At 51.0% G+C, this 8,081-nt stretch overlaps 1 long non-coding RNA gene across 1 annotated transcript; it reads right to left on the bottom strand.

The window, feature by feature from the left end:
• Positions 1 to 514: 514 nt before the first annotated feature.
• LOC142601920 (uncharacterized) lies at positions 515 to 5,762 on the bottom strand. The gene is made up of 3 exons (XR_012835493.1): positions 5,647 to 5,762; positions 1,966 to 2,166; positions 515 to 1,840 (listed from the first exon to the last, which is right to left on the bottom strand). It is a non-coding gene; the product is annotated as an uncharacterized LOC142601920 (long non-coding RNA).
• Positions 5,763 to 8,081: the final 2,319 nt, after the last annotated feature.

Below are 8,081 nucleotides of genomic sequence, written 5' to 3' on the forward strand. Positions count from 1 at the left end.
GCCATGTCATCCTCCAAAAGGCAGCACAAACATTTTCTGGTGACCATCGGGCTGGTGACCTTTGTCCTCATCATCGTGAAATCAGCTGATGTTATGCTGAGGTTTCTAAGACGCACTGCCGTCCCAACCTTTGCTTTGGATTTGTGACCTTTGTTTCTGCTTGTGACACCTGAACCTTTCTGATCCGGCCCGGACTCCTGCTCAGTCCTTCCCGGAGACCTGCCAAACTGCAGCTTGGCAAAGGAATGCCACCAAGTTTGCTTCCTGTTTGTTCAAAACGACCAGGGCAACTTCTCTGAACCACACTGGTTAGAAAATAAGCTGGAAATATCACAAGCTCTTTGCAAGATGTCTGATACTTTCCAGTCATGGTCAGGCTGGAAATATTAAAGCAGCTCCCCTTCAGATAATTCTGCTCCCGTACCTTTGGCTCAGAGAGCAAGCAGGACACTGAATGATGTGGGTAAACTGAAGCAAGCACTGAGATAAGAAAATCTAAATTTGAAGTAAAGGTGTGTTTTATTTAGTTGGAGAAAGCAAGGTTTAGGCATGAAAACACACCAGACAGCAGGGCTTTTGCTTTTGCAGCCAAAGCCTTAAGCTCTGGTTCGTCTGTGATGCAAAGCAGCTGCAAAAGCAGTGCCAATGTTTTACAGCTGCTTGTCCTCACCCAAGTAATGCAAAATAGTCAAGGCTGGAAAGTGAACCCACCCTTGGTGCCCTGACCAGCCCTCATCCTTAAGTATACACCATACAGCAGCTCTCGAGCCCTGTCTAGTTGAGGAGTGGTTACTTTGCAGCTCCTTTGCTGGGGACACATCACAGGGCTGGGCTGGAAATCAGTGCAATGGCATGTCTGAAACAAGGTGACCAATTTGCTATCATGGCCGAGGCAGCCTGTCTTTGTCCTGCAAGAGAGCAGTGGGACTTGTGGAGATCCTGCCAGCTCCTCCATGAGAGCCAGTCCCAGGCTCCCACTCTGTTAGGCCTTGTGGCTCCCAGGCTCCCGAGCTGTGGCAGGACAGTAGTTTGGGGATGGATCTTGCAAGGACAGCCATTCTGACCACCATGACCTTGGGGCTGCAGGGGTCAACCTTCTAGACCTGGACAAGTTACTCATTCCTATTGTTTCTCAGTTGCCCTGTTGATAAAAGATGAAAATTTGTCATCCACCCCACCCTCCACCCCTAGCTCCCCTGAGAAAGAAAGTGCAATATGCTGTGGAGAGACCGTACCAGCACCGTGGGGGGCTCAGGTGGGACAAGAAACAGGCTGGGAAGGAAGAATATCCCTAGGGTCTGGAAAATGCTCCTTACACTGTAACAGAAATTTTTCCTTATCTCAGCAAACTGGGAAAGGAGCCCCGGTTTTGCAATGTCTTCTGTGACTCCTCCAATAAAAATACTGTGTTACAGAGGCATCACATGTCCTGCTGGCCCTGGTATCCTATCTCCAAAGCCTTTGGTCTCTTGCGCTGTGAATAAACAAGAGAGACGACGTTGGGGAGAAGTGAAGTATCGCCTCCCCTCCTCTTTATTTCTGGAGACACAGACCAAAAAGGCCATGTGACAAGCCCAGAGTCCCATCACAGGTCGGTGAAGGAGCTGGAAAAGGCTCTCAGCAGTCCCAATGCTTGGTCTCCTCTGTCAGTCAGACATGACTCCAGGATGTTTTCCTGAAAAGTGCTTTCAGCTTGTGATCTAAGGTGTATCCTTTATTCTGTCCATAGCAACGGGGCAGGAAAACTTCTCTCCCCAAATCCATCTGCCCTTCTGTTCGCAATTGTGGGGCAGCTGGTGAGTCCTTCTCCTTTTGCAGAGACCTGGGCTGTAATTTGCTCCTGGAAAGAGCATGGAGGGCTGAGCTGGCCCTGGGCACAAGCATCTGCCAGACTGCCCACATCTGGGGCCAGAGCAGGGGGAAGAGACAAGACATTTGCTTTAGAAGAGACATTTTAAAGCTTACCTCTAACTGTTTCTTGGGGTTCCACATTGCTGAAGCACAACCCTGCGAGGAGGACAACCCAAAATATGTCTCTCTTCATTTCGAGGAAAATTCTGGGAGAAACTGAGAAAAAGGGGCTTTTTCCTTGGGCTGTCCTGAGAAACACAGGCAGCTATTTGACAGTGCGGAGATAGGAAACGTAGCGCAGGCAGCCAGCCTCTCCTGCCACGGCCATGAAAAGAAATATAAACATGTTGATCCTATAAGTAAAGAGTTGATCCTGGCTTGCAGTATGCTAGTTATGAGCAATTAGGATAGATACTGCACAGAGACTGGGTTATGGCTGATAAAAAATGCTGGATGGGCATCTCCTGCCTTTTAATATGCAAGGGATTACACCAAAATTCCTGGCCACGTTGCCACGCTTGAGACCATCCCCCAGTTGCTTTTGGGAAGTGGGACCATCTGAAAAACCACGGACAGAAACATCTGGGAAGTAAGCTGGCCTGTCCAAAGTTTACATTTCAGTTCAGCCCAATCCATTCAGATAAAATGAGAGCTGTTGTTAACCCCAGGGGCACTTGGAATCAGTGATTTGTTTCAGATCCAAATAAAATAAAAAAAAAAAATCCCAAAATGCAGCCTAAAATGCAAATTAAATCAGAATAGAAACCATTTGTTTAAGTGAATAATAACATAAACAAAGGACAAAAAAAACCCAGCACAAAAGTCACGTATTGGCTTGAGGAACCATAAGAGGTTCCCCATCATTTCCTGTATCTAAAAAATTGAGATGTTTTTTATTCTCCATAGAGTGAGGCAGAGGAGGCTCTGTGCTGGCCCAGCTCATACATGCCACCCTTGGCTCAGCTGTCCCATCTCTTCCTGTTGCTGGACCCTAACGATGCCTTCCCCCAGAGACCGAATGAGCAAGACAGCCATACTAAAAGTGGAACCCTAAGCCCTCAATTCAGGACTCAGTGTGACAACTGAGATAACAGTTGGAGAAGCTTTACTAAACCAAAATCCTCCCCAGGGCCCATGTCAGTATAATATCGTACGGCCTGGGGGCTGCTCTGGCTTGCGCGAGGCTGCCTATAGGTATGGCTGCCACAAGATCACAGCCACAAGGGCCACGGCTCTGCTCAGGTTAGTTGTAAAAGTGTGGGTATCCAGAGAAAGCAAGCTGCAACAGCGTGGAGCTCGGTGTAGGCTGAAAAAGCTGGCCCAAAAGCTGGAAAAGCCCATGGGAGCTTAGTTCATGCTGAGCTCCACGTTGCTCCATCTAATCTGCCGCTGCTGGCTAAGCCAGCCCACCACCATCGCCAGCAGATCTGCATCGCATGGTGGCACTGCTGGGGTTGCTCCAGCAAGCACCCACTCCTAGACACTCATCTTGCCATGGGGTTATACTACCCGGGGTGGGGGGTTCATCCTCCCAGATCTTCATTGCCCCCACCGCTGACTTTGCAGCCATTATCCTAGAGTCTGGGTTATCTGAGGACGTATTCTGTAGGATCAATAGTTTGAAAAGTACACGTTTATGCATGTGAAAATCTAGGACTTTTTCTCTGCTGCTAACTCCACCCAGATGAAACTCATCAGTGTCATTCCTGACTGATGTCAGGATAAGTAAAAGCAAACTTGAGCCCTCAGATTCTACATGTGTAGCAGAATTTCTGTTTTCCTTCATGGAGGGAATGTTTGAATTAATTGTTACACTTGCATAATGTGATGCTGAAGTGCATTTTTTTCCACTGTATGATTTCTAGATGAAAAAGCAAGGTTAGAGTGAACAGTTCCACAATATAAGAGCAAAGAGAAAAATGTGTGAAAAGCGAGAACTGCAGAAAACACCCTCATAACACATTAAGAAATCCCAAAATTGTGAAGTTAAAAAACCATAACAGAAGTTCAAATGCATTATGATAAATAAATGCACTCTTAGACATGTATATACCCTTAATGCTGCCCCAAAATAATGCCTGAACAGGGACAGTGCAAAAGAAGTGAACAAATAAAAAATTACTCTAGGACTTTTCCTGAAAAATGAGTCTCAGGTAAGTATGAATGCCAAACAGTCCAATACCATTATTCCAACTACAGCTATTCCCAGAGGTGGTGGAAGGCAGTGGGAAGATCAAGGTGTTGGCAAACACGATCACCCTTCCTCCACCACCTATGCAGCAGGTGCCGTGCCTCTGCCCTCCACGGGCCACAGCACGGTGCTGGAGGAGGACAGGGATACACGGTCCCTTGCGACTCTACCGCGTTGCTTGGTTTACACTCCCTGGCTCTCTTTCTGCCCAAGGAGCCAGAAGATGCTGCTGCACTTCCCCGCAGCCACGGGTACGAGGGACTGAGGGAAGAAACATAACCCTTCTGAGGCCCTGCAGTTAGTCTAGCTTGCATCAGCCATCCTTATTTGCCTACAGTCCTGCAGGCAGGCATATGAAAAGGACCTGTCTGCTTTGGCTGCGTACTTGAGACGCATCCTGCACATTGCTTTCCCAGCTGGGCCCATCCCATCCCAGCCGGTGTGACTCAACTGTGAGAGAAATGGAAGTGTCGCAGAGCTTGTCGTCCTGAGTCATCAGCTATTATTGTTGAGCGCAGGTGGACAATGACGGCAAGAGGAATTTCTCCAGCATTGCCAGAAAAAGCAGCATCGCCATCTCCACATCACCGCTGCAAAAATAGACCCTTCTCTTTGGGGACTGCTACTTCAGATTGATTTCTGGAAGCTTGGGGCCTCCTGATAGAAATGGGATTAGCATATCTCCATGTACAGAAAGCTCAGGGACCATGTGCTGGCACTAAACCTTATGGAAGGGTATGTTTGGCGGTTATGTCTGGGTTCTGGTTCATTTTCCTTACACCAAAACCCACAAAGTGGGTACACCTGCATGCTGTATGGGATACGTGCACTGTCCACAGAGCAGATCTGGACTATCAGGTTATACATGGCTTCAGCAAAATTGCCTTTGCCAAACTGAAAACTTCCTGATTTATCAGCTTTGATCTCTTTGGCAGAAGAGCATTTCAGTAGTTAAAGTTTTGCAAGAAAGCACTGACTGCACTGGTTTCTGCCGACATCCCATACGTTTTCATTTTGGGAGGGATTCTGTTCTGTGCTCCCCAAATGTCAGAGTCAGAAGCGCCAGAGGATTGCTTTTCAGGAGGGAACAAACAGGGTCGTTTCCCCTCCGGCTGCCGGGAACTTCCAGACAAACCTACTCTTCTCAGGTGTCTTCATCCTCTTGCAGATACCGAGGGGAACCATGGTGCGGGGGTTCACAGCAGTACAGAAAGCGAAGGGGGAAGCAGAGAGGAGCAGAGCCCTGCGCCGGGTCCGAAGGCCTCACGCCCGGCACTGGCCGGCTGCCCCACAGGGGTCTCAGGCGAGCGGACTCTCTGCCAGGCCGGCGTGGAGGAGCACCACCATCCACCGGCTGCCTAAATTAGTCCCAGGAGTACGCTCCCTAAGGAGGTGCCAGGGAATCCCAAGCTCCATTTCCTAGGGAAAGGTTTAAATCTAAAGAAGGTTTTGGCTGCGGGCTGCTCACAGGTTCCCACCGTTTCCTGAGGAAATGAAGGCTAATGGCATCACTCAGCCGCATTCGGTCCCGTACTTCCTCAGCACCAGGACATCTGGTGTCTCTGGCTGCGCCCACAGCCCCGAGAAACACCCCCAGGACTCACCGCCCCGCGGGCACCGCTCCTCCGCCGGGGGCTTGGGCGGGGGCCTGGGTCCCGCCCAAGCCCCCGGGACCCGCGGCGCACCTGGGCCGCCCGCCCCTTCGCAGCCTGCAGAGGGTTTGGTGGGAAGAGGCAGCCCGGGGGGCTCCCGGCCGGCAGAAGATGCTGGGGCAGCGGGGCGGGGGCAGCACGCCCGCCGCCCCCCCCAGGCCCGGCCCGGCCCGGCCCGGCCCGCCGCCGGCCCTCGGTACCCACCTAGCGGCCGCCCGGCCGCCCTCGGGGCCGCCGCCGGAGCCGGGGCTTCCTCCGCACCCACCTGCCCCCTGTGTGGGGGCGAGGGCGTCGCTCTGGCCCCGCGGGGAGTTTGGGGGGGGGGGCGGAGGAGACGCCGCTGTCCTCCCCCTGTCCCGGTTTTCTGGTCCCTGCTTGCAAGCATTAAGATACCCTCACCTCGGGACTGGAGGCGTCTGCTGGCTTGTTAGTGAATGGCATCGCCACCGAGAAAAAAATTTAGGACATGTTTTCCAGCTTAAAATTGAGGAAGGCCTCCAATAGTCCAATAATTTATGTTGGTGATGTTTTCTTTTGTTTTCTCAGATGAAGTCAGGAATTTTTAGTCAGAGCTGAAGCGCTTTTAGACAAACGCCAGTGAAATTCCTGCCCACATTCACAAAGCTTTAGACGTCTCAGATGTTGCTTCCAGGATGTGGATATCATGCTGGGTAAAGCCAGTCCAGACCTGGCTATAGGTGGCCAGGGCACAGCAAAGAAGAGGAAGGAGGATTATAAATTGTGATGGTGAAGACAAGGCTTTGGATCAGCTTCAGTAGGGGGTTGGCACAGTCTTAACAGGGGACGCCTGCAAGAGGGCACCTGCCTGGGACCACCAACAGAAGCACAGTCTGACAATGCACCAGCCACTGGAAACATGATAACACCCCTTGGAGAAGCATGGGCACGTTCCTCTCCTGTGCCTGCAGGAGCCCAAAACAACCGTCTGGTTGGACCAAGAAGCATTAGCTCAGGCACGGTGCCCTGCAGCTTGGTCAGGCTGTCACCAGGCTTAAGTGGCTTTAAATCCATTGCAGGTCCTGCCCCACGCCTAGCTGCTGCCTTGGTGTGGGTGAGGAGACCTAAGGTCTCTGCCATGAGAGCCCCAGGATGGGGGCAAGGGCTGTATTTAGCTGGCAGAGGCCCGGTTGCACCAGGACCCTGGCTGTCACTGCAGCGTGTGGCAACAGCCACATGTCCACTGCTGACCCCAGCTCTGGGACTACACAGGCCTTTTCCTCCCCAGAAGCTTCTCGGATGCTGTGGCATCCTGCCAGCTTCCCAAGCAGGAACAAACCGCTGCTTTTCTCAGGTGTCTCTTGCTAAGAGGAGACCAGTGGCTGTTTCAACCAGGTTTATGCCACCTGCTCTCCCAAATGGGCCAGCCCCTGACCTCTCCACACTGGGAAGTTTCACCCGTCCCCTTCCCCCTGGCCATTTTGCGGGTTGTGCAGGAGGGGCTTCCAAAAGCCACGCTGCTGGAGCTACTGCTCAGTTTTCTGCAAGGGAGAATACATCTTCCGGTGCAAGATTGATCCCCAGGTCAGTCTCCACACTAAGCATCATTTACCACCTCTTGTCTCTCATTAAGTGTTTGCTTTTTCAGCAAATATTCAACCAAAGAGCGAGGAAACCAGATCTTCTTCCCTGCCCCTTGTTCTGTGTTTGGAGACAGACCAGAAAGGCAGTCAGGGAGCTCCTCTAATGCGGTCAGCCTGGACCCCCCTAATGACAAGGAGAAAGTAGGTTTGTGCAGCTGTGGTGGAACTGGACTTGTCTGAGACTTGGGATTGGGGCAGGGTTTACTTTGCTTTACTTCAGCAAAGACCAGAGCTGAGTCTTATTTTAATCCCTGACCTGTTGGGAATCTCAGGTTCAAAATCCCCTGTGCTTAGGCAATATAAACCAGCTACTGGCTCCTCACTTCCGAAGGGGATTTTTCTAGGAGGGCAGGAGCCCAGGGTGAATTCCTCTCTACCTAGCAGCTGCTGGATTTGATGAATCTAGTCCATATTTAGCCTTGCTTAATTTGAAGGATACGTAAACTGGATGTCCTGTTGGAAGCACATGGAGAGCTGCCTGCTGACCTGACCCTTGCTTGCATTTCACCCAGCAGCTGCAGTAGGATTGGTGCATTAAACACTTTCAAGTCAAATTTTCCTGTATAAAGAAATATCCTTAGTTGCATTGACTGTTAGCAGGAGGGGAAGTGACCTGTTGGGTCAGTGCTTATTGCAATGGTGATGAGAAACCAAGGAGGGACTCAAAAAGGAGGGAGATGATCCCAGGGCAATGCCTTTGATACAGTGGGAACCTCCCTCAAATCTCCCAGGTTTGAGAACTCCACCTGAAATGGCAAGAGCAGGGGCTTGGGGGATCAATGTGTT

The sequence above is a fragment of the Balearica regulorum genome, chromosome 5, assembly GCF_011004875.1.
Source record: "Balearica regulorum gibbericeps isolate bBalReg1 chromosome 5, bBalReg1.pri, whole genome shotgun sequence".
Lineage (NCBI taxonomy): Eukaryota > Metazoa > Chordata > Aves > Gruiformes > Gruidae > Balearica > Balearica regulorum.